The sequence below is a fragment of the Mesocricetus auratus genome, unplaced genomic scaffold, assembly GCF_017639785.1.
Source record: "Mesocricetus auratus isolate SY011 unplaced genomic scaffold, BCM_Maur_2.0 Super-Scaffold_100676, whole genome shotgun sequence".
Taxonomy (NCBI): Eukaryota; Metazoa; Chordata; class Mammalia; order Rodentia; family Cricetidae; genus Mesocricetus; species Mesocricetus auratus.
In genome coordinates, this window is record NW_024429266.1 from 175,353,601 (window position 1) to 175,372,959 (window position 19,359).

Below are 19,359 nucleotides of genomic sequence, written 5' to 3' on the forward strand. Positions count from 1 at the left end.
CTGAAGGTAAAGAGCACACTGGGATGGTGGGAGACTGTTGAAAACTTAAGCCCACCCACAGTGACACAACTCCTCCAGCAAGGCCACACCTTCTAATCATCCCAGAACAGCCAACTGGGAACCAAGTATTCAAGTACCTGAGATCTATGGGAGCAACTGTTGCACTCCTCTAACTTACTCTTGGTTGAAGTGTTCTATCACAGTGACAGAATGAAACCAGGTTAGAGAGTGAGTGTCTCGGTGGGCCCAGAACTAAGAAGGTTCACGTCAAGAAACCAGGATAAAAGAGTCACCTTAGCTTAGAAAGCAAAGCAACAAAGTCCACAGAGCCCATCCATTACCTAACTGGATGTAGTTCAGGGATAGGGAGTATGTTTAGCATGTTTGAGGACTTGGGTTTGATCCTCAGAACTGAACACCACCTTCACCATCAGTAGATATACATAAAACAACCCCAACCCAAAATCTACTATCTGGAAAGAAAGGATCATAAAAGGACTTCCCAATGATAAAAATGTTCTGGACTTAGTGGTGACAATTGCACATGGCACAATTTTGTGAATGTGCTAAAAGCTATTGAATGTAACACTATAGAGGGATGGATTTTATCATATGCTATTAAAAATGACTCCCATGATGACAGACATATAGATCAATGGAACAGAATTGGGAATCAAGAAATGAAATCATATCTTTATGACCAATTGATTTTTGACACATATCATTGGATTTAGGATCTAATTGATAATCTAGAATGAGCTCATCCTAAGCCCATTAGCCTAATTATATCTCTGAAGACCTCTGGTAAAATACTGTTACATTTATAGAGGTTTCTGAGAATTAGCACATGTTTATATCTTCTGGGAGGCTACCAATCAATCCATTATATCTGTCATTTTATAGATGAGGAAACTGAGTCACTTGCTGAAGCAACAGAGATAGTAATACAAGGTCAGAGGTATGAATCCAAGCAGTCTGTTTCCAAAGCCATGTTCTTAACCACCAAGAAATGAAGGGATAAGTCCAGATAAGATCTTCCCAGTTGCTTAGTGAGGAATAAGCAGGAATAGAAGAGATTTGTGACACACAGACAATCCAGAAGTTTCTAAGAAGGTCTTGGAAAGACACTGAGGAAGCATTAGTTCATGAAGGTCTGGACTACACAGTGACAAAATGATTGGAGAAACAGGCAACACATCTTTCAGCCCATGCCAGCCATTTATTCTTGCCCTATCTTCTGTTGGGTTGACCAGATGGTCTTTTCAGGCTTTAGCTGACAAAACTTATTCACTTGGCTGGATCATGCCTGTCCAGCCCACCATGATGGATATGAGATACATCATTAGAGATGCAGCTTGGAAATCTCTTATTCCCTACTCTTTCCCTGTACATATATTTAAGAAAAACTGCTAAAAACAAAACAAAATCCATAGCCATGATCTGGTTTTCAGTATGTGTCTTAGCTGTGGATACTATAATAAAATACCACAACAAAATGGCTTCAAGACAACAAAGGTTTATTTCTGACAGCTATGAAGGCTGCAATCAGGACAGCTATTGATGTAGGCTATTGTTCACTTTGAGTTCAAAATCAGGAGACTAATGTCTGCTGAAGACATTAGGAGGAAAGAATTCCTTCTTACTTGTACTTTTATTCTTTTTAGACCTTCAGTAGACTGGATGAACCAACCACACTGGGAGGGAAATTGTTTTACTTAATCTGCCTATTCAAATGCTACTCACACCCAGAAATAGCCTTATAGACTCCTCAGAAGAAATAGTACTCAACCAATCTGGGCACCTTTTTGCCCGGGCAAGTTGACACATAAAATTAAGCATATCAAGTCAAAAATGCATCTTAGTTGGCTTTAGTTGTCCTAGAAAAAAAACACCTTAGACTGTCTGGTTTACACAAATGAAATTCTTTTTTTTCACAGATCTGGAATCTGGAAATCTGTTATCAGGGAGGTGATATGGTCCAGTTCTGATGAGAGCTCTATTCTGGGTCACATATGGCTACCTTCTCACTGTGTCTCCCTGTATGACAGAGAGAGCACTTTGATGCCTCTCTCTCTTTTCTTTTTTCCCTTTGCTGTGTTGGGGATTGGCTCTAGTCAATTTATTTGAGATCGGAATGGATTTTGAGTAAACACAGTACTAAGGGGGTTTAGTCTAACAGATTTAGGTTCACATTGTGGCTCTGCTACTTACTAGTTCTGATACTTCAGCATGTCATTAATCCATTGAGCCCCTGTGTTGCCATCTGTGAAAAAGAATTATGAGACATACTGTAAGGGATGAGTTTTATTGGCTTCCTGATTTCTAGGAACCTCCCACCTCCCTCCAGGAGGAAATTCTTCAATTTGGAGAAAATAGCTATATAACATAAGAAAAAAAGCTAGACTCAGAATAAGTATTGCATGTTTTCTTCATATGTGGAATCTAGGAAATGAATGTCTGAGTGGGTAAAAACATGCACGTGGACATGAATTCAAAGCACAGATTCAGAAAGCACAGAAAGTTACAAGACTGGCAAGGTCCTACTCCAGGGTTACATAAACAGCAAACAGTTGCCAGGGAAGAGGAGACTCATTGGTAGAGTTGCCTGCAAGTGAGGTAGCATATGTAGATTTCATGAATTGCTGGGGTGTGATGCAAAATTGTCATGCTTCTGTAAACAACCTTGCTGTGATCTGAATGAAAATGGCCCCCCTAGGCTCATAGGAAGTGGCACTATTAGGAGGTGGGATCTTGTTGGAGGAATTGTGTTACTGGGGGTGGACTCCAAGGTCAGGTGCTCAAGTCAGGCCCAGTGTGTGTCTCTCTTCCTGCTGCCTGCCACTCTAGATGTAGAACTCCCAGCTATCTCTTCTGTGCCGTGTCTGCCTGCAAGCCACCATGATCACTGCCATGATGATAATGAATTAAACCTCTGAACTGTCAGCCAGCCCCAGCCAAATATTTTCCTTTATAATAGTTGCTGTGGCTATGGGGTCGCTTCATAGCAGTAAAAATTATAAGACACCCACTTTGCTATTTTATATAGGTTTTTTTTTGTATGTGATCTGTATTGAACAGTGAGAACTGAAATTGTCACAAACAATGAAGCTGCCAGAATACAACATTTTTCCCCAAAGATGACTTAATAAAATGTGATACTTTTTCTTCTTGTTAATTTAAGAACTAATTGTGTTATAATGCTGACCAGGTGTGACACACTGATTTCTCTTTAAAAATACTTTCAGTGAAGCTGATTATGAAAACATGAACAGCATAATTTGCTTCTTTTAATATTCAACTCAATTAATTTCAGTGACTCAAACACACTGGGGTGAAAAGTTAGAATATTAAAGCTCCATTTGTTTAAGAAAGAAATCTCTTTTCTTCTCATCAGACTTCCCAATTGTTTTGGACATGAAAGTCTTTCTAAGTAGGTTAGATAACCTGCCGAATGAAAGTTTCTTCCCCAAACTTCTCTGCCAGAGTAGTACCTATTAGGTGACAGGCTGCTGCCTGGCAAACAGTTGGCCAGCCTGAGCAGGGGGCAGTGGTTACAGCCAGGACTGAGGGAACTTTTCCATGCACTGATGTCTTGTAAGTTTCTTTATACTGTGAGATAGGCCTTCATATTTCCCTTGATTACAGGTGTAATATGAAGTTTAGGGGTTGCTGCTAAGGCTTGAATCTGAAAAGTACTCTACAGGTTCACATTTTAGAGGTCCAGTCCCTAGCTTGCAGTGACTATTTTGAGGGCCATGGAACCTTTAGGAGGCAGGGTCTGGCTAGGATAAGTGGGCCTCTGAAGGTTATATCTACCCCTGGTTCTGTATTCTTCTGCTATTGCCATGTGAAGGAGGCACCGCTGGACACTACAATGTTAAGATTGTGAGGCACCACATCCAGTGCCTGCACGTGAACAAAACAAGTACAGATGATTACTGCTCCAGTATGATTCTTGACGGTGATATGATTCATGATGCACCTAGGTGGTTCGTTACTGATGTGACTGTTAGGAACACAGGGCTTTCTCAGACATGCTTTCCCTATGGCATGATTGCTGAGGTTCTACCACTAAATATTCATGTCCCAAACATGCTCAATAGTTGTAATGTGGATACGCATGCCTTTCCTGAGAGCAGGTTTTCAGTGGAGAAAGGGAACAAGCAGAGGGGATAGGGGCAGGGTGAGTTGAGTCTCAGTGCAGAAGGAAGAAGGAAAAGGCAAGAGATGAAAAATGGGAGCTCTGAGTACCTGCTCGACAAATTACCTCTTACCTACCTTGCTGAAGGATTGATTGAGACTAAAATTAGGCAGGCTTTTAAGGTTAACGAAAAGTTTGAATTTAATAGAGAAAATTCCAGCATTAAAAGACCAAGTTTTCTCCCATAAGATAATCTACAAAGGGCTGGAGAGATGGCTCAGTGGTTACTTTTCCAGTGGACCCAGGTTCAGTTCCCAGCACCCACATGACAACTCAAAGCCACCTGTAACTCCATTTCCAGAGGATTCAATGCTGTCTTCTGGTCTCTACAGGAACCAGGCACGTTAAGTAGTGCGCAGCGATACATGCAGGCAAAATGCTCATGTGCATAAAATGAAATAAAATGAAAAATGTTAAAAATAGTCTACAAATACAAGCCATAAATAGCTCCAATGCTGCTATCTCCTTGTTTCATTACGCTCTCTAAGGTCACATGGACACCATTTGGCTTAATGTTCGGTCAGATATGACAGGAAAGGCCGAGAGTGAGAGGTAGCATGACTGCTAGGCAGATTATATTTTTGAGTTTCCTTGGATGATGTCTTCCCAGAGCTTATCCATGCTGGACATGCTTCAAAGGAGGTTGACCTGAAACATCCTTCCAGAGACTTCAACCCCTACCAGTGTCTCTATCCTTATCTCTTGCCTGTGAGTCATTGTAAGATGATGGCTAGTGGAATGGTCTCTGTCATTCTTAGCGCTCTTACTCTGCAGAGAGGTCTGCACAGACTCCTTCTTCCACCAGGTCCTTCTCACCTCTGGGTGAAGCAGAAGGGGAAGGAAACAGTTTACATAATGGTGTGATCACACTGATGCCTTCAAGCTTATTTTTTCTCCAATTACCACATTTCTTGACAGCTAGTTTAGAAATTGTTAACCATGTTTTTCCCCCTTGCTTGAGAGCTTTGAGTTATAGATCCATGTTCATCAGAGCATTGCTTTAAAGGCCACATTTCCACAAGATATCTCATTACAGAACAGGGTGCCTTTCCACCAGTGACACAGACTTGAAAGACAGAGATGCCTTCTTTGTGAAAGTCAATCATAGATACTAATGTTTGGTCTCCAAAACTGGAGGGGTGAAAACCCTCCTTACAGCAACTGATTCATACTGTGGCTCAGCTTGTGGATCTACTGCAGGTCTGTCTGCACAGCTGACCATAGAGAAACGCCTAACCACATGACGACAGTGTGGTCAGTGAAACTGAGGGCTCAACACTACCCATCCAACAATGGAGACAGCTGACCGTCGTGACAAAGAAAAGCAGAGTGGCTCAACGCCAGAGAAAAACCTGTCTTTTGATTTGAACAGAACATGAGTTCAAGCATTAGAAATGCTTGGGTTCTATTCCTCGCCTTGCTAGTCAGTGGCTAAATGAGCTTGAGTACTATCTTAGGCTTCTCTGAACGCTAGGATCACCGTGCAGCTGGTGTACTGGTGATTGGACAAGGTGAAATGGAAGGGTTGAAGCAGGTTCTGGTGTAGAACTCTACATCAATACTCGAGTGGGGAAGTGGGTTTTAAGATCAATTTCTGAGACAGCATGGTGGTGTACCACTACAGAGGCAGAGACAGACAGATTTCTGTGAGTTCCAGGCTACCTTGGTCGTAAGTTCCAGGCCACCCAGAGCTATATAGCATCTTTAAGAAGTAGGTTATTTCTCATCTAGTTCTTGCATGGTGTTCCCATGCAATGCTACCATGTCATTTAGTCACTTTTTAGTTCATGTATTTTTTTATATTTTTGAGACAGATTTTCATCAGGCTCAGATTGGCTGTGAACTTGCTATCTAGCCAAGGCTAGCTTTGACTATCTAATCCTCCTGTTTCTGCCTCCTGAGTGTTGATTGTAGGTGTGTGCCACCTATAATATTTTGTGTGATACCAGTTTTTTTGTTTTGTTTTGTTTTGTTTTATGAGACAGGGTTTCTCTGTGTAGCTTTGGAACCTGTTCTGGAACTCACTCTATAGATCAGGGTGGTCTTGAACTCACAGAAATCCACCTGCCTTTGCTGCCAAGTGCTGATATTAAAGACATGTGCAACCACTGCCTGACATGCACCACCAGTTTTATAAGATGCTGAGGACAGAACCCAAGACCTTGTGCATGATAGGCAAGCACTCTACCAACTGAGCTACATTTCTAGTCCCAGTTACTACTTCTTTTATTACTTCAAACTAGTTCTCACTAGCTGGTTCTAACTTGTTAGATCTTACCTCTCTCCATGCCCCACCCCCATAATACTTTGGTTACTTTGAAGTATTATTTCCTAAAGGGTATGAAGCACTCACTGTGTTCTAAGCCTTTACTAAACATTGAATAACCACTAAGGAGCAAGACTGTTTAGAAGACATAGAAGCTTATGGCTCACCTAATTTCTATTTGTTTATTCCAAAATCCTCATATGTTTATGCCATCATAGCTTTGTTGATGCGTCCCATTACTTAATGTGACTTACTCCCTTCTCTACTAGCACAGTCTTATTTACCTTTTATAGTCCAGTTCAGTTGTAGATCACTTCTTTCTGTGTGTCTATGTGTGCAGTGCACACACATGGCTTTGAGGGTGTGTGTGTCCATATGTAGTAGGGGCCAGCAAAGGATGTCAGGTATCTTCATCTATGTCTCCCCACCTTATTGCTTTTGAGACAAGATTTTTCACTAAAACAAAAGTTCACATTTCAGCTAAGCTGACTGGCCAGCAAGATACCTACCACTTCTGGAATCATATGCTCAGCCATGCCTGGCTTTTTATGTGGGTCCTGGGACTTGAACTCAGGTCCTCATACTTGCACCAGAATTGCTCTTACCCAGAGCTATCTCTTCTGCCCTGGTGTAATACTCCTTTATCTCTTCAGGCAAAGTTCAGTGTTCCTCTTCTTTGATTTTTATAGTGCCTTGTGTGTGCCACTGAGGCTCTTGACGTGTTAGCATGTCTATGTCTATTTCCCTCTAGATTATGAGCTCATGGTCAAGGGAAGAGGAGAGATGCCATTCCATTTGCTCAACTTGTTGAGACTTGTGTGCTGGGAACTGCAACACATGCTGAAGCAATGAGAGCTACAGTGCATGGTGCTGACTCAAGGGATTCACAGTTATATATAAATTCAATGCAAACATACCACTGTTGTAGCAAATACCCACATCATTTCTCATTTGTCTATGTATTCCTACTTTCTAAAGACTTGTTATTTGACTTGATTTTAATTCTCTAAACAAAAATATCTCTAACAGCTGACCACAAATGCCCAGATTTCACCATTCAAGTTAGTTTTCTTTCAGTCTGTATTAATCAAGATTCCTTTGGTTGCAATTCAACTCAGTGTCAGCAAAAAGAGAACTTTATCAGCTCAGCAAGGCAATTTTGAACAGTGACAACTTTTGAAGGCAGAGAAAGCTGGATTTCAGGAAGAAATGGCATCAGACACTTATGCAAGATTCTTCTTCTCAGTGTAGTGATGTCATGAATACAGCCAGATACCTTTCTTTGTATACTTCTGGAATACACCACTCAGATTTCCTTGAGATGCATGTGAGAATGTTGCCAAGAATTGCAGCTACAGAGAGCTTTGTGCACAATACTGCCGAGGTTCATTACCTGTCTTTGTTTTTAGACTGTCTCCTATGTGCTTTGCAAGCCAGTAACCAGTGGGGCCAGGGGTACTAAGGCAAGAACAGTCCTGGAAAGCCTATCAGGCTCTGATGATTAGCATTAGCCTGAGACTCCCCAACAGCCTTCCTTATGTCATAGAGTAGTCAAGGATGCTACTACTAGCTGCCTTCCACCTGTCATCAGATTTGCATTGTTGTCTAATGATTCTCCCATCTTTCCATGACTCCCTTCCCTGTTTTCTTGCACAGGTGATTCATATAATAAAACTTTCCATATCTAGTCCTTAGTGTCTACTTCTTGGAGGACCAGAGAGCTAGATACCTTCAAGAGAGATTGCTGGAGGGAGTAGAGTGGACCTAAGAGCCTCTACCCCCTCTAAATCTACAATCGTGCTTTGCTGAGGTCAAACTACCCTCATATTGCTTCTATCAAATAAATGGATATTAATATATGAATATGTGCATTGCTAGCTCAGTCTTTTAATGGGCAACTTTGGTCTGGCAACTTCCTGTAGACCTGGTCAATACTTTCTTAGAACTGTGCTTCAGGCTGAGCTTCCTCCTGGTCAACCCTCTTTCCTTCGCCCTCCTCTTTCAGAGGGGCCAGTGCTAGATCTTAGCATGAGGCTCTTTCTCTTTGCTCCTCCTCAGTTGCCTCTTCATCCTCCCAGGGTGCTTTCCTTAGAAAACTGACTTGATATCCACACCTCAAAAGATGTAAGCTGACAAAGGTGACAAAGGTGATAAGTAGGGTTGTGAATAAGTCTTGAACTCTTTCTTGCCTTATAGAGTCTAGCAAGGTATAAATAAACCTCCCAGGGAAAGCTTGGCCAAGGCATTAACTAACCATCATCAAGAGAGAGAGAGAGAGAGAGAGAGTCATTCTCATGTGTGGCACTATTGTGTCAGTGGGCATGTCTTTCTAGGCCAGATGTTATTGTAGTTCTCGGGGTTCACATCTGGTTAAGACTGATGATTACTTTTCTCCTCTAGTAGCAAGTATAGCACCTTGAATATTTGGGCAGCATAGATTGGTCTTGATGGGAAAACAGGACACAAAGTTGTGTGAATGGGGAATGAAGGAGGGCTGAATCTGGGAAGAGTTTGGGGAGGAGGGTAAATACCATCAAAAAACACACTGCACAAAATTCACAAAGGAGGCAGGGGGAGCCTGCAGTGGACAAAAGGTATTAAATGTTTCCAAATAGCTAGCAAAGAGGATTTAGTTTGTTTAGCTGTTTTGTTGTTTGGTTTGGGTACTGGGGATTGGCCTCAGGGTATGTTGCATGCTAAACATGAAGTCTACCACTGAGCCATAAGCAAGCTGAGGGGAATTTATGAGTGTTCTAATCACAAAGAAATAGTAAGTTTGTACACACACATCAAGGCAGCCATGGGAAGATGGACATCTAAAAGCTGAGAAGAGCAGAGGAAGAAGCCAATTCCACTGATACTTTAATCTCAGACTTCCAGGCTCCAGAGCTGTGAGAAAATAAATTCTTGTCATCTAATCCTTAAATAAGAAAACATGGTAGCTATGTGGCTATATTATTATAGAAACTATCGTAGAAAAGGTTAGAAAAGAAACTGCAAGGTAGGTAATGGAATTAAAAATCTGACAGGGTGTGATTATACACACCTATAACCACATAGTGTGAGTATGGATGTCAAAGGACATTGTCAGTCCTTGCTTTCTACTTTGAGACAGGGTCTCTCCTCTTTATTGTTGTCTTTGTTGGGTTAGCTGGCCTGTGAGCTCCTAATGATCCTCCTGCCTCTACTTATGGTCTTCTACCTGGCTATAGGTTGGGGTACATTACAGATGCTTGCTTGTTGTACCACATCTGGCTTTTACATTCTCTGAGGATCTGAACCGTAACCATCAGGCTTGTGTGGCAAGTGCTTTACCTGTGAGCCATCTCCCCATCCCAAAGCCTGTCTATTAAAAACAGTAGCAATGATCATCATTACCAGCACCACCGAAAGGGGGCCAGAGGTAGCAATCAAAGAACAGAGAACCAGGATCTATGGGACAGGATAGACTTAGGTAGCAATAGGATGTCACTAGTCTTGAGGATTGCCCAGGGTATCAGGTACTATTTATAGCTTGCTTTTAAGGTCTGGCAGGAATGTGATGAGTGGGTGGGATGGCTTTGTTGACAGGTCTAGGGGTGAATCAGTCAAGGCAGGGTGCAAAATGCGTATACTGAGCTTTCTAAATGCAAACCAAATTGAGCCACAATTATAGATTAGTATATTTAGACCCGTAATGGAATTTTCCAGGAGCAGTCAGGGCCTGAGAGCTCTGTTCAAACCAACAAAAATCTGTTAATTCTTGGGTATCAGAGGCTTTGAGAGAAATAAAGAAAACAAAAGCAAAAGGGGATCTTAGGTTTTTATTTATTACACATCTTCTGAGATAAAGAAGTGGTTTGTGAGTACAAGGAAGTGCAGATGCAGCCTTACAATCACTTTGGGAAAATTCTGTAAATCTTATGTTTCCAGACAAGCCATACAAAATGGTCACAAGCGTTTTTCTTCATCTTTTGGGGGTGGGGCAGAGAATCTACACTTAACAGCAAAGTCACAATGTTATTAGTGAGGGTTGTGATGTCTATTTAATGTTCCCATTTTGGTTCAGACAATCAAGCTTGTCCATCTACAGCATCTAAAGTTAGACTTGGATAGAGAACATATTCTAAAAAACTGGTTAGCTGCATTTAACCACTGCAGTTAGATCCCATTAGAGGGGGAGTGGGAAAGGAGAACATAAAATTAAAATAAAACTATTTCCCCCCTAAAAAATAAAATAAAAACACCTATACCCCTGGCAGCTAACCCTGACAACTACCTTCATTCACAGTGCTTTGTACTTAAACCATGATGGGGAAATGAATCCAAGCAGAGAGTCACTGCTTTTAAACATTTCATAACAACTCAGATGATACTTCTAGTCTTTGCTCATGCTTTACAACAGTAAATCAGGACAAGACATAGATTTGCTAATGTGCATGTAATCACCAAAGATGAAGATGCCTGGGCTTTTATTCTGTAATGTTTCTAAGACTGTGTCCATTAAATGCAAATAAAAAAAGGAAGAGTCTTGGCAGAACAGGAGAAGTGATGTACACTTGATGATGTGATCGACTTAAATATTATTCATGGCATATAGCCTAGTCCATGCTCTCGCTGTTTCTATGGCTTGGGCTTCATTGGTCTTCTGCTGCTCAGCTACATCATTTGCTAACGGATCATCTGGGTTAGGAGTACTTAACAAAGCCTGGATTGATAGCAGAACTGTGCGGATCCGCAGTGCTGGGGACCACTTATCTTACAAAATATCTAAACATATTCTTCCCCACTTGTCTACATTAGGATGATAAATTTTGGTCATGAAACGTACTTTAGGTGCTGCCATTAGGTATTCTTCTGGAAGCAATAGTTCAAGTTTAAAAGTCCCTCCCTCAAAGGGGGAATCCTGGGGGCCAGCAATGGCCACATGAAAATAACGGGCTTTGCTCTCATCTGGTTCTGCCAGCAAACGCTGGGTTTCCTTGATGATCCTGCTGGCAGCCCGGCCATCTTTTCAAATCCCGAGTTGGGCCTCTGCTCTTGTCTTGGGATCCTCTCACCTCAAGCAAGAGTGGAAGTCCAAAGCAACTCTCTTATAAAAGGAAGCATTTAACTGAGGTCTTACTTACAGTTTCAGAGGCTTAGTCCATTAGCATCACAGTATGGTGACTCACAGACAGGCTTTGGAGCAGAGTCAGAGCCTTTATGTCCTGATCCACAGGCAGAGAGAGGGGGGGAGGGGAAAGGGGAGGGAAGGGGAGGGGAGAGAGGGAAAGGGAGAGGGAGGGAAGGGGAGAGGAGGGAGAGAGGGAGGGAGGGAGAGGAAGTGGGGAGGGAGGGAGAGGGAGGGAAAGGGAGGGAGAGGGAGGGAAAGACTGGGCAGGGTATGGACTTTGGAAACCTTTAGGCCCACCTGCAGTGACACACTTTCTCTAACAAAGCCACACCTACTCCAACAAGGCCACACCTCCTAATCCTCAAATGGTGCCACTACCTGATGACTAGCATTGAAATGTATGAGCCTATGAAGTCATTCTTATTCAAATTACTGCAGCCAGTGAGCTCTGGTTTACAGTCATGTGTTATACTGCCTGCCTTAAATGTGGCTACTGAGGATCCAAACTCAAGTCTTGATGCTTACACAACATACACTTTACCCACTAGGATATCTCTGCTGGCCCTGCCCCTCACCGATTTAATCTCAGGACAAAAATAACAATTCCTGAGGTTATCACTATGATTATTTTCATTGCACAGATGAAAGCAGTGAATGACACAGAAATGAAGTTAGCTCTCATTCCTAGTACAAAATGGACTCTGGATCTTGAAAAATCAGAGACTACATAACTGCTCACTTCATATGTAAGTCCACATTCGGGTTTTGATTCTGAACTCTCTTAACTATCAACCTTTATTGCTTCTTTTTCCATGGATGTCTTGGATTCCTCACAGCTGTTTCAGCTAGGGCCTTGGATTTAACTATTATTAAAAACTGTCTTTTGTTTCTTATCCTGGTTGATTGGTTAATAAACTAGGCAATATAGGCAAAGGGTACAAAATTTAGAATTTCACAAAATTTAGATATTTAGACATTTCCCCCAGCTATTCAGCAGAACAGCCTGTTCTCTGTTGCTATTAACAAAACACCAGAGGCTGAGTATTTATAAAGAAAGAAGATTTCTTTAGCTCATTTATGGTGGTGGAACATTCTAGATTGGGCTGTTCCACCTGTTTAACTCCTAGTGAGGATCTCATGGTGGATGGTGTCAAGACAGGATCCTTGGAGAGGTGTATTAATCCCTTCTGAAAGTTGAGCTCCATCCATCACCTGAACAGTGTCACACTGGAGACTGCGGGCCACACAATGACCTTTGTGGGGAGGGGAGTAAGCAAACCACAGCATCTATTTCTCTCATTATGCTGAAGTTTAGCAGCTATTTGTACTCACTTTTTTTCATGTTCATTGCCTATTTTGCCTTAGCATTGTTGTTTTTTTCTTAGAATTCTTAAACAGTTTTATTTTATTATCTTCATCATTATCAGTATTTGTGTATGTGTAAGATGTATTTGGGAGACTTGTATATGCCACAGGGCATAATGGAAAGCAGAGGACAAATTTGTGGAGTCTTTCCTCTCCTTTTTTATTTACATGGTATCCTAGTTAGTTCTGCTGTTGTTGACTTAACACAGGCTAGGGTCACCTGAGAAGGAGGATCATAAACTGAGAAAATACCTAAGGCTGGCCCATAGGCAAGCTTGTGGAGCATTTTCTTGATTAACGATTGGTGCAGGAGGGCCTAGCCCACTGTGAGTGGTACCATTCCTAAACTGGCAGTCCTAGGGTGCATAAGAATTTGGCTGAGCCAACCATGAAATGCAAACCAGGCAGCAGGACCCCTCTGTGGCCTCTGCTTCAGTTCCTGTCTCCAGGTTCCTGCCTTGAGTTCTCGCCTTGACGTTCCAAAATGATAAGTCAGATCTGAATGTTGTAAGGTGAAATAAATACTTTCCTCTCCAAGCTGCTTTTGGTCATAGTGCTTTTCTCAGCAATATAAACCGTAAGTAAGACATGTGGGTTCTGGGAATCAAACCCAGGTCCAAAGATTTGTCTAGCAAGTGTGTATACTCATTGAGACATCTCACAGGTCTTTTTTCTTTTTGTTGAATGTAGAAACTCAGTATATTAAGAAAATTTGTCCTGTGCCTGTGGTGTGGATTGGAAGCTTCTTTTTTGTTGTTGTTTTTTTCCCCAAATTTGTCTTCTGCTTTTTGTATTTTTGTTTTGTGAGACAGGGCAACACCCTACAGCCCAGGCTGGCCTAGAACTCATTACATAGTTCAAGCTGTCTTCAGACTTGTGGCAACTTTCCCACTTCAGTCTCCTGAGTTCTAGGATTACCAGCATAAGCCATCATGCCTGGCTGCCTCTAGAATTTGTGAAAGCTTTTGTTTCCAGGGAGAAATAAAATCAGTCAAATTTATCAAATTTTCAATTTATGACTTTTGCAATTTATCACTCTTAAACAGCTATTTCTTATTCCAAGGTTATAAAATACAATTTCTTATTTTCTTCTACTATTTTGGTCTTAATCCATCTGGAAATTTTCTGGCATAATATGTGAGAAACGGATCTAAGTGACATTCTTTCCAAGGAAACTGGCTTCTGAGATAACTATCCAGTTATTACAATATTTCTTGTTTTTATCATTTTGGCGTCATTGATTTGAAATGCCATGTTTATTCCATACTCCATATCTGGATACACTTGGGTTTGTTTCTGAGTTTTCTATTTATTGTCTGCCACTTGTTATGTGAGCACCACAGTTTGTATTACTACTGCTTAATACCCATTCTAGCTGTGTAGAGACCACCTCTTTTTACTGCCTATTTTCAGAAACCTCTTCTGTCTCACTTCTTTTATGGATTTCTGAGCCAATTCCCCAGTTAGTCCCTCCCCAAATGTTGGTTTATTTTATGTTTGACTGATTACATTTCCAAACTGTTTTAGGCAGGAACAACATCTTTATGATGCTGTCTTCCTAAGACCATGATATACTTTTTTTTTTTTTTTTGCTCTTGTTCAGGGATTCTTTGCTGTCCTTTAGTCACATTTTTTTCCATTCCATATACCTTTGTCTTTCCTTTTTCTTTACTTAATACCAGTACCTTGTTTACTGTTACCAATTTTTTTGATTCACCCATTTTTTTTTTTCGAGACAGGGTTTCTCTGTATTGTTTGGAGGCTGTCCTGGAACTTGCTCTGTAGACCAGGCTGACCTTGAACTGTGCCTCCCGAGTGCTGGGATTAAAGGCGTGTGCCACCAACGCCCGGTTTTTCACCCATTTTCAATCCATCCTCCAACTGAGGATGTTCCCACAGGCAAAAGCCTTAGGATTTACACAATCCACCCTCCAACTGAGGTCGATCTCTCAGGTTCCCCTTTCTTTCTTGACCTTTGTTGGGCGAAGGCCTGGAAATTTAATCTGGCACCCCTAACTTGGTACCCCTTTTTAATACATCCTCATAGCCTTACTTACTGGCCAGCCTTTTAGATCTCTCAGTTCCCCTTTACTTTCCTGACCTCAGTGGATCGGGCGAGAGGCTGGAGATTTTTTATTTTACCTTTTTCTTTCTTTTTTTTTTTTCTCGAAATAGGGTTTCTCTCTATCATTTTGGAGGCTGTCCTGGAACTTGCTCTATAGACCAGGATGGCCTGGATCCTACCTACCTCTGCCTCCTGAGTGTTGGGATTAAAGGTATATGCCACTAACACCCGGCTCCCTGAAGATCATGGCGAACCTCCTCCCAATCTGGGACATTTAAGCCTCCCCCAGTAATGAACCATGGACTCACTCATTCAATCCATTTTAAAAAGCCTTCCATGGTTTTAGCCTTGATTGTAGTCCCCTGTTCTTCAAGTAACTTTTTTACTTGATACTGTAATTTAAACTTCCAGGGACTATTTCCCATCGTTCCTTTCCCTATTTTCCCCCATCCGTCCCTGGCTGGCAAAAGGGACCACCCTGTCCACTTACCTCGCTTTCACATCTTGCTGCGCCGGCTGAGCAGCCTGTATCCAAGAATGTGGCAAGGGTATCGGGATTGATGACACAGAGACCAGAAGGCTCCTCAAGAAAGCTCTCTTTTATTCCTACTCTGGCTGGTTATTATATACCCTGACACCAGAGGCCGTTAGTCTTTGGAAAAGGTCGAGGTCAGGGCGATCCCGTGGGTGATCCCCTTTCAGGAACTTATTGCCCCGCGCATTGAATTGTTTTTAGTAAACATTGTCTTACAGCTAGCTGCCTGGTCCCAGGCTGATGGGGAAGTGGGTCTCTGGCCAAGGTCTGTTGTCCCCACAAGTATTTCAACAATGATTTTCTCAACTTACCCTGATCATACAGTTGTGTTTGAGTTCACTGGGGCAAAAGATGGAGATCAGAACCTGTCCCAGTGTACCCAAAAGCTTATTTTATAAAAAATAAACAAACAAACAAGTTCTTAGTTGGAAATTAAAGAAAATTCTAGCAATTAGATCTCAGTTCCCTGAAGCCAGTGACTGAGTCACAAGGGAATCTCTTGGCATTAAAAAGTGTTTTGCCTGCAGGTATGCATGTGCACCCTGTGTGTGCAGTGCCTGTTAAGGCTTGAAGAGGGCAGCAGAGCCCCTGAAACTGGAGTTAAAGATTGTAATGAGCTGCAAACTGAAACCTGGACCTTATAAAGAGCAGTCAGTACTCTTAAACACGGAGCCATCTCTCTAGCTCCACCCCCTTTAATTATAATGTTCCCTTTGACTTTGGGTAGAGGGCTTGAGGATACCCACCCCAGTTACCCTGGGGGCAATTAGAGCCATGCAGAATTAGGCCAGCATATCCAAAGTTGTGGAGTTTCCCCTGAAGCCTGTAGTGAGTCTGTAGAGGTCTGGCTCTTCTGGATGGCACCAAGCACATTCAGAATCTTTGTCTACAGTCCTCTGCTCCGTAACGGTCAAGGTGACTTCACAAGGTGACTTCTGGGCCTCTGAATTCCAGTGCCCAGAAACACTTATTTATTGAGTACCTCTTGCAGTGCTGGGAGGTAAGACACAGAAATGAAATGAATTAAGTCACATTTTCTGCTTTAGGGGAGCCCATGGTCCAGAGAGGAGATACACAGAAAGTCACTTCAACACATTAGGAAAAATATGCAGTAGGAATGTGTTCAGCTTGTTCTGGCAATGCAGAGAATGCAGCTGTGAGATTTGTTTAAGATTGATCTGGGCCTTGAATAATGTGAAGTTGTTAGACTGGCAAGGACAGCAGATTGTACCAGTACCCTGTAATTTCCTAGTTCAGTTCCTGCTCTAGTGCAAGGAAGTGCCTGGCTGTTGTTCAGGGTGGAGTTGATGCTGCCAGGAGCAACACTTAACCATCTTCAATAGAGTCTGGTGAATATATGACTGAGATTTTTAAATCCCATTAGTGAGCTATCCTCCCAATGAGTCCTACCATGTCTACCAGGGTCCCTGAGTGGAACTGGCTGCCAATTGCCCATGCTCATGATCACACCTTTTTTGTTCCCTTCCATATCCGTGTATTTATTACCTCAACTGGGGCTTCTTTGGATGGCACATTTAAGAAATTATCTGACTCAAACCCCAGTCTTGGGATCTGCTTCAGGAAAAATGGCCCAGTCACATGCCTAGAGGATATCTCAAGCATAGGGAAACAGCACCAACAAAGGGGTATGACAGACAGGGAGGCCAGAGGATGAGCTAGAAAGGTAGAAGGAGAATCATGAGTTCATTGCTAAGAAGTGGCTTTACCCTCTATGGAGGAAGGATGGTGGAATTAAAATGGAATTTTACAAAGCCTCTTAAATGTTTGGTGGTGGGTATGGTCGGTGTCTGGGAAGCCAGGGGAAAGACCTCCTCCTCATCCCTGGCACTTCTGCCTAAGGCTCAGGTCTTCAGGTGCTGGCTCTGTACTGCCTCAGCCAGTCGCCTGCTTTCCTTCTGAGTCTGTAACTATCTTCATCACCTGCCAGGCTGAGCTGTTGCTGGGGCTGCAACCGCAGTTGCTGGAGGTGGGAGGAGCTCGAGTACCAGACAGCCATACCACACACACTGTTACCAGGCCTGGGGCTGCAGTCTGTCCCCATTGGCTAACAGACGGAATTTTCCTTTCTGCAGCTGTGACTTGCCACTCATCACTTGCCTGTCTGCACCCTGGGTGCGGGACTCCTCTGAGACTTCCTATTCAGACAGTCATTGTTATTCCTGTCTTGTGGGCTCTTGTCAATGGGGAAATTGGGAAGCATTTGCAAAGGAGGCTGGGAGAAGACCAGGTGCTTCTCCTGTCTTCTATACAGAGACAGGGTGCGTTTTTCTGCTGCAGTATTTCATAAACAGTCTTGTGTCTTGTTTTCATTTTCCTTCTCTTTGCTTCCTTTTCCTCCGTTCCTTCCTCCCACGTGGCTAAGGGCTAGGCATTCGAGATTTAGAGACAGACAGAATCTCTGACCATGGAAATATCCTAGACTAAGGAGGGTGGGAGAGTGGAGAGAACATGACCCATTTATAACAGTGTTGTGTGATAAGTTCTAGAATGACTTATTTATAGATTATAGATTTTAAATATCAGTCAATAGGCATTAATAAAATGTCAGGGCATAGGGGAGGGAAGCGTAGGCAGGAAGAGACCCCAGCAATGGTGGTAGGTGAACAGCAATTGTTAGGGCTGGTCATAACAGTGAATGTCTATTAGCTGTTAGGGACCATAGATGACCTTTGAACTTGAATCCTCAGGGTAACACTGTGAGGTAGGTACTGAGGATGCTCAAAGGGTGTGGATAAATCACCTGAGATCAGAAATATGCAAATAACACAGTCAAGATTCCAAAATGTCTATATCTACCACAATACCTGTGGCTGTCCAACTGTGGCATGCTTCAAGGTGAAGGGAAGGGTGTCCTAAGCAAAGATAACAGCTTGGGCAAAGGATAAGAGACACAGTACAGATTACACAGGGTAGATGCCCTGGACTGCCATGTTCTCTAATCCACAGACCTTCCCAAGCATTCATTATGACACATAGGAAAATCAAGAGGTAAGTGAATGTTCAACTCTTCCTTCTGAAGATGAGAATTTGGGTCTGGTGAGGTGACTTAGAGGGTAAAGTGCTTGTCCTCGAAAGCTAGATGACCTGAATTTGATTCCCAGAACTCATGTAAAAGTGGAAGGAGAGAACTGACTCATGCTACCCCCTTTATCATACACACAGAATAAATACATGATTTTTTTTACAAGTTTATAAATTTGGAATTTAAGTATGAATCTCAGTTTCTTTGTGACAGGCGGTGTGACCTTGGGGAAATCCCTTCCCGAGTCTCCAGTTCTTCATTTATTTAAATGAGAATGAGACTCCTACCTTGTAGAACCGATACAAGAATCAAGTTCAGATTAAAGCACTCATCATTATTGATCTGCTCAAGGTGACTTTAGGCTACCTAGGTTCAGCTCATGATGAAGAGGTTGGCTGAATCATCAGTCGAGGAGACTTTCAGATAATTGGATGGGGAATGCCTTCTATCCGCCAAGAAATGAGGGTGCTGGCAGACAGCCTATTGCTAGCCTGCTTCAAATGGACCAGATGCTATTTTGGAGATGAGAAAAGACATTCTTTTGACACCAGCAGTGCAGGGAGGAGAGAAAAACCAGTAAATAAAAATATTGACTTATTCCTGATCAGGAATAGGGGGCAGGTAAGCCAGTTGGATGTCTTGAACCCTCTGTTATTTATTGCTGCTTGCTGGCAGTAAAGGGGACGAGGTGGGCGAGGAAGTGCAGACAGGCTTGTTGGGCAGAATCTTACTCGAAAAGACAGCAGTCAAGTGTGAGATCTTGGAATATGATTGTTGTCTCAGATCCCT

The 19,359-nt window shown here is 42.4% G+C and overlaps 1 pseudogene; it reads right to left on the reverse strand.

Moving 5' to 3' along the window:
* Positions 1–10,418: 10,418 nt before the first annotated feature.
* Positions 10,419–11,456, reverse strand: LOC101822903 (annotated as a pseudogene).
* Between the last annotated feature and the right edge of the window lie 7,903 nt (positions 11,457–19,359).